The sequence below is a fragment of the Pygoscelis adeliae genome, unplaced genomic scaffold (assembly GCF_000699105.1).
Source record: "Pygoscelis adeliae isolate BGI_AS28 unplaced genomic scaffold, ASM69910v1 Scaffold48, whole genome shotgun sequence".
Classification (NCBI taxonomy): domain Eukaryota; kingdom Metazoa; phylum Chordata; class Aves; order Sphenisciformes; family Spheniscidae; genus Pygoscelis; species Pygoscelis adeliae.
Window position 1 is genome coordinate 6,480,712 of NW_008825618.1, and position 5,700 is coordinate 6,486,411.

Consider the following 5,700-nt stretch of genomic DNA (forward strand, 5'->3'; position numbering starts at 1 on the left):
ACCAGAGATCCTATTACATTATCTCTTTCATTATCTTGTTGAATGCCGTGTATTAAGACTTCTGAAGAAAATTAGGCTTGGTTATGACGGCTCTTGGTTTTCATAGACGTTTTCATAATTGTAACAGCAACTGATAACTCTTCTGTGTTTAGTCAGCACTAGATGCCAAATGTACTCATCTAATGATTCCTGTCAAGTTCCAATATATGAGGCGGTGTATTTGCTCAGACTCATTTTACATTAATTTGGCTTGTAAACAAATTTTACTGTGTTAATTTATTTTAGGAAAAAGTGCTCTTTCATTTTAAAAGCCTATTTAACGTTGTGAATTGCCAGACATAAATGTGAAACCGTACTCCCTTTTCTTCAGGTCTTTTGTTAATAGCGCTATTCTACTGTCAGCATGCACGGGTAAGGGAATACAAACATGAAAGCAAAGTTTTGAAGGATGAGCATGACTTTACATAGTAATTTCTAAAACTAATATGATTGTAATTTGAAATATGAAAGTAAGCACTGTGCACTCAAATTCAGATTTGTTAACCTGCTCATACAAATGAAGTTACACAGATACATAACTATGTTGACTGTGTCCCACACAAGCTGTTCTTTAATATTATTGTTAGTTTTAATGACTATGTTACACACATTTAGCCAGTTACCTAATAACAATGTGATGGGTATAGGACCTTCCTAATCTGAAGAAGCTAATGGTGCTAAAACCCTTATAAGAGTTGTTAGCATGTTTCAGTTGTTAGCTGAATTGAGCCTTTGTAAAAGTTCTCATTAGAAGCCAGTGTAAGGCTTTACCTAGTCCTTGTGATGCAACAGGAATCAGAATGCATCTTCTGTAATGAAGTCTGTCTTCCCTCTGGTTTAGGTCTGCCCTAACAGACTGTATTAAACAAAAAATAAAAGTTATTAGATGTTAAAAAAGGTGACATTATGCAGTGATGGTAATCTTAGATGATATCATAAATACCTGTTTGCCATTAAAGACAGTCCGTTGTATATCTGTGTTGGTTCATCTTGATGAAGAGAGAAGGGTGCAATCAATCAAAAATAATACCATGTCATAGCAATACATGTCAAGCCTAAAATAGCATCTCTAATAAAGACCTCTAAATACAAATAAAGATATCGCCAATTGTTTTACTGGGTAGGGACTGACTTGCAGTCCCTTCATTTTCTGCTTGCACAGCTTGCCTGATGTGACCTGATGATTGCTTATATTGGCCTCAATTTATTTGCTGACAACCCATTTTGTCTGTTTGAATCACCCATTTTATCAAGCTAATTTTCTGTTGTTGCAATACTGTCTGCTGATTTAAAAAAAAAAAAGGCTGCTTCAAAATATGAGTGCTTTTCATCCAGCACGTTTTGCAAGTCTAAAGGTATGTTTGCCAGTTTTTACAGACTAAACTCCTGAGAGTCTCAGCAAGTCAAAATTCCATTTTTACAGAGCTGCACCTCTGCTGGGAGAATATAAAGGTATCCATGGGTGCATTTTAAAGGAATTATATATAGGGATTGGAACCTTCATGTAAAATCAGAACTGTCATTCCTCTCATTTGGTCTAAATTAACAAATAACTGAAATGGAAGCCAAAATCATGTTGTATGACCTTTTGTTTAATTCAGAACAGTCTGACTGGCAGCCCATGTGGCAGATATGACTGGATATAAAATGCTTTTTGAAATGTGGCCTTGCTCAGAGGGTGGAGATAAAGAAAAATGATTCCTGGCGCTGCATGAAGCCCAAAGCTGTCAAACCATCCTAGTGTGACTGTGTAGGCCTTGGCACTAAGGTCTGTGAAGTACCCACTGTATCTGTGGGTTTCTGGCCCTGGGAAATGCCAGATCTGGACAGTTCCCCAAAGGCGACATCTGACCCTTAGCAAAAGCAAGGCTATGCTGTTGCAATTTAGTGGCTGTGTGTGTTGGCTCTGTGACTTGAAATAAGTGTTGCGGTCTGATAAGTAACTAAAATGTGGCTTTTATTCTAGCAGTCTTACAGTTTTTTTAAGACCTGCGTAAGAAATGAGGGTGGTAGCAGAGAAGGAGGGAGAAGTAAATATTCACAAAATATAATATGAAGGCTGCAAATCTAAGGATGAAGAGCTAGAGAGAGTGTTAAAGCTAGTGGAACTCCATGCAAACTGAAGTTGGACCTTAGTTCATGTGACTGCAACTTTAATGTTTACCAAGAACTTTTTGCCCCGATTTCCATACTGCTGAAATGGAGGACTGCTTTGGACCTGTAAGGAAATTACTATATCATGTTCAGTTACATTTTCCTTGTTTAACTTTCTTCATAATATTTAGGAGTGAAGTAACTCTTATGTTTGATTTGCTCAGGAATTCAGTTTGTGCAGTTGCTGAGACCAGGGGAGCAAAAGGGAAGTGAGGGTGGTATTTCAGTGTCCTTTCTGAACCTTCATGTAGATTTAGGGTAGGCTGCTAGTGATGTTTATACCTGGTTATTGTTGAGTTGGATTTTGTTTTGTTTGTAGATTCATAGTTTTGGGATTATTTAAAGGTGGAGTATTCATGTGGAAACTGTACTACTGTTGTGCTATTCCTTGTTTTCCAAAATGTGTCCATGGGACACATGCCCATGGGAATGATGCTGAGTATCTTCACATATTCATGCCCCATTTTTGGCCATGAGTTCACAGTCTGTGTATGCACAGATAGCTCCCATCTGACTGCTACTTGAAGTCCTTTAGATGAAAGCAGAGAATTGCATTGCGGTCTGAAGATTCAAATTCTTTACTGAGAGGATGAAGGGGATGGCCAACACCAGACCAGTTGCTAATGTTTAATTTTGCTTAGGCGCCTTTGCAGTGTACTAACTGTAAGAGTTCCAGCAAAGGTCACTATAAATTGAGAGTGTGCTCAGACGAAATAAGCTCTCACATTAGGCAGAATGTAATTTTTCTTTTAACTCCTTTTCAGAGCTCCTTATTTGTCAAAAAGAAAACTAAATATATTAAGAGAATTAATATTGCAAATTGCCTAGAAGCAGAGAACCATCACAAATTTTGCTAGCAGAAAAGAGCAATCACCTAGCTATTTGCACTACTGTAAGAGTTGTCCATAAGCAAAAAAGGTATGATTTCCTAGTAGTGTTTGCAGATGATATGAATTCATTGCTCTCTTCTTTAGTACCCCTCTACCCTCCCCATCTCCCCTCTTCCTCCCCCCTCCTCCAAAGCTGGCCTCTTGGTGCTCTCAGTGGAAACAGATATTGTAGGATCATTACTGAGCGTAGAGTACTTATATCTCCTGGGATTTGGGATAACTTTTTTTGGTTGAGAACAAATCAAAGCCAAGTTATAGGAAACGGTAATAGAAACCCCTTTGCCCATTCTGCACAATTAGTGCTGCTGTTGCTGCGCTGGAGCACAATGGAATTCAACTTATAGCGCTTTCATAGCTCTTGTGTTCTCTTGTTGGAGTTTCAGGAACGGAAACAACTTTTACTAGAGAATACTTTTCTCCATCTCCCCTCTGCGCCACATCTTTTTCGTGATATAATCTAAAGAAATCCCAGACCAAAATTCTGGTTTCAGCTCTGCTGGGGAAGAAATTAAAGCCCTTGGTTGCTAGTCCATGCAGAGATGTTTTCATGGTACATCTCAGATCACAAACCTTAGTGTGTTATAGCAACGTGGCAGTAACTTGAGTTTCGACTGTGAAGCTCATACTGTCTCACAGATGTGTTTTACGCTTAGCCTAAGGCAAACAACAGCATTTAACCTTTGAGCTTAAGCACAGCATGCTCTGAAAGAGTTGTGATTGTTATTAGGTAGGTAGAAGGAGGTGTCCTGCTACGTTCCACATTCAGAGATGTGTTCGATCCTAAGGTATCGCTGGTCTCCATTCTGCTTTTCTGTGTTACGTGTGGTCAGATCCTCTGTGTTTTATGGGACTTGTTCAAGAGTGTCTGAGAGCAAATGAACTGCTCTTCTTAAAACCCATTTAGGTCAAGCCATGGTGCAACCTAGTTCAAACATAAGGATGTTTCCACCGTGAGTAAGCACAGTTGTGAAACAGTCGCCAACTTGTGAAGATAAAGGCTCAGTCAATGAGACAGTTTCAACTCCCACTCATACTATTGCCCTGGATGATTGCCTAGTCTCCTTGCTATGATCCAAATCTGTGTTTGAGGATGTCCTGATTTGCATAGTATTGATGTGATAGACTTCATAGCTTTAAAGCCTCTATTGCTTGCTGCAGCAGAGATCCCGCTTTTGTTCTGACATGTTGTTTTGTTTTGGGTTTCATTTTATACGAATGGAGGAGACATACTGCCTCCAGTTAGTAATTCAGAGCACGCTGAGAGCCCCCACTGTTTGTGGGGAGGTTGTGGAAGCAGAAGCTGCCAGAGCATCCCTCCCTGCCATTCGACGGGCTCAGCCATCACTGCATCCCTTCCGGGGACAAAGCACGGTCCCTCTCCCTTACTACCAGCCAGTTTGCTGGTGGGTTCCTGGGGAGGCTGGGGGGGGGGGCAGAGAGGGTCTCCACTCCCTCCAGGCCACATGCTCTGATGGGGAAGCTTCTTAAATTGGGCATTTGTGCACTCCCATGCTAGCACAGTCTCATCTTTGATTTGCATACGTTTGCTTGCATGGGGCAAAAATGCAAGAACGCTAGAGAAGCCCTGAATTTTTGGGGTGGGAGTAGTGCTGTTTGTTTTTGTGGTTGTTCAAAAATGCCCAAATGCATTAGTTGGAATTTATAGTTGAAATATATCCTGGTTTTATGTCTGAGGTAGTAGCTAGTTTTTATAATTAAGCTAAGACCATGACAAATTAAATACTGTGAAGGTCATGATGAAAGATTGTTAAATGCAGAGTTAAAATGGTGATGTTAAAGCAGTAGCTTAATAGTAGGAAGCAGAAATCAATATGCATTAAAATATTATGCTATATGTACCAGACAGCTATTCACCATGTACTAGGAGGTGAGCCGCATGCTTGGCTAACATGTTACCATGTTGCAGAGTTGCTATGGCAATATCAAACCAATGAATAAACCACATCAGAGAGACAGGGAGGTGAGTAAGTGTGAAATTGATTCAGTGGAACACAGGAATATGTGGGAGCCAAATTGGTCAAGATAAAATTTCTGGTAGGAAAATCTATTTCTTTTCACACTTTCAGTATTTTATTATAATGACTTTTTAAAAAATTGAAGTCAGGTTTTTTTTTTTCCACCATAAACTCTTATGTGTTTTTCATCTGATGCTATGTGTGTGTTTCAACATCTATAGGGCATTTAAGAAATGTATCCATGCATAATGAATATAGCTAAATACAAAAAAATACATAATGTTTTTTAAGGAACTAAAAATAATTGGTAGTCATAAAATCTAGGTAAGATAAATTAACTTGAGCATGAGTTCTGTTATCAGCTGGAAGCTAATATTGTAGAAGTTGTATTTGAAAGCATGTTTTCAAATACATCAGGCTTAAACTTGTTCTTTATTTCTAAATGTGCAGTATAGTGATATAATCCACAGAAATGTACTAGAAACAATATGCATTTTGGATAGCACATTGATATAACAAAAGACAGATATCTGTGCTTAGAAATGGATTGTACAAATATCGATCATGCTTCATTGCCCTATTTTGTGATTTATGTGACCAGCAGTATTTGGAATGTCTTAGGGAAAAAATCTTCTTTCTTC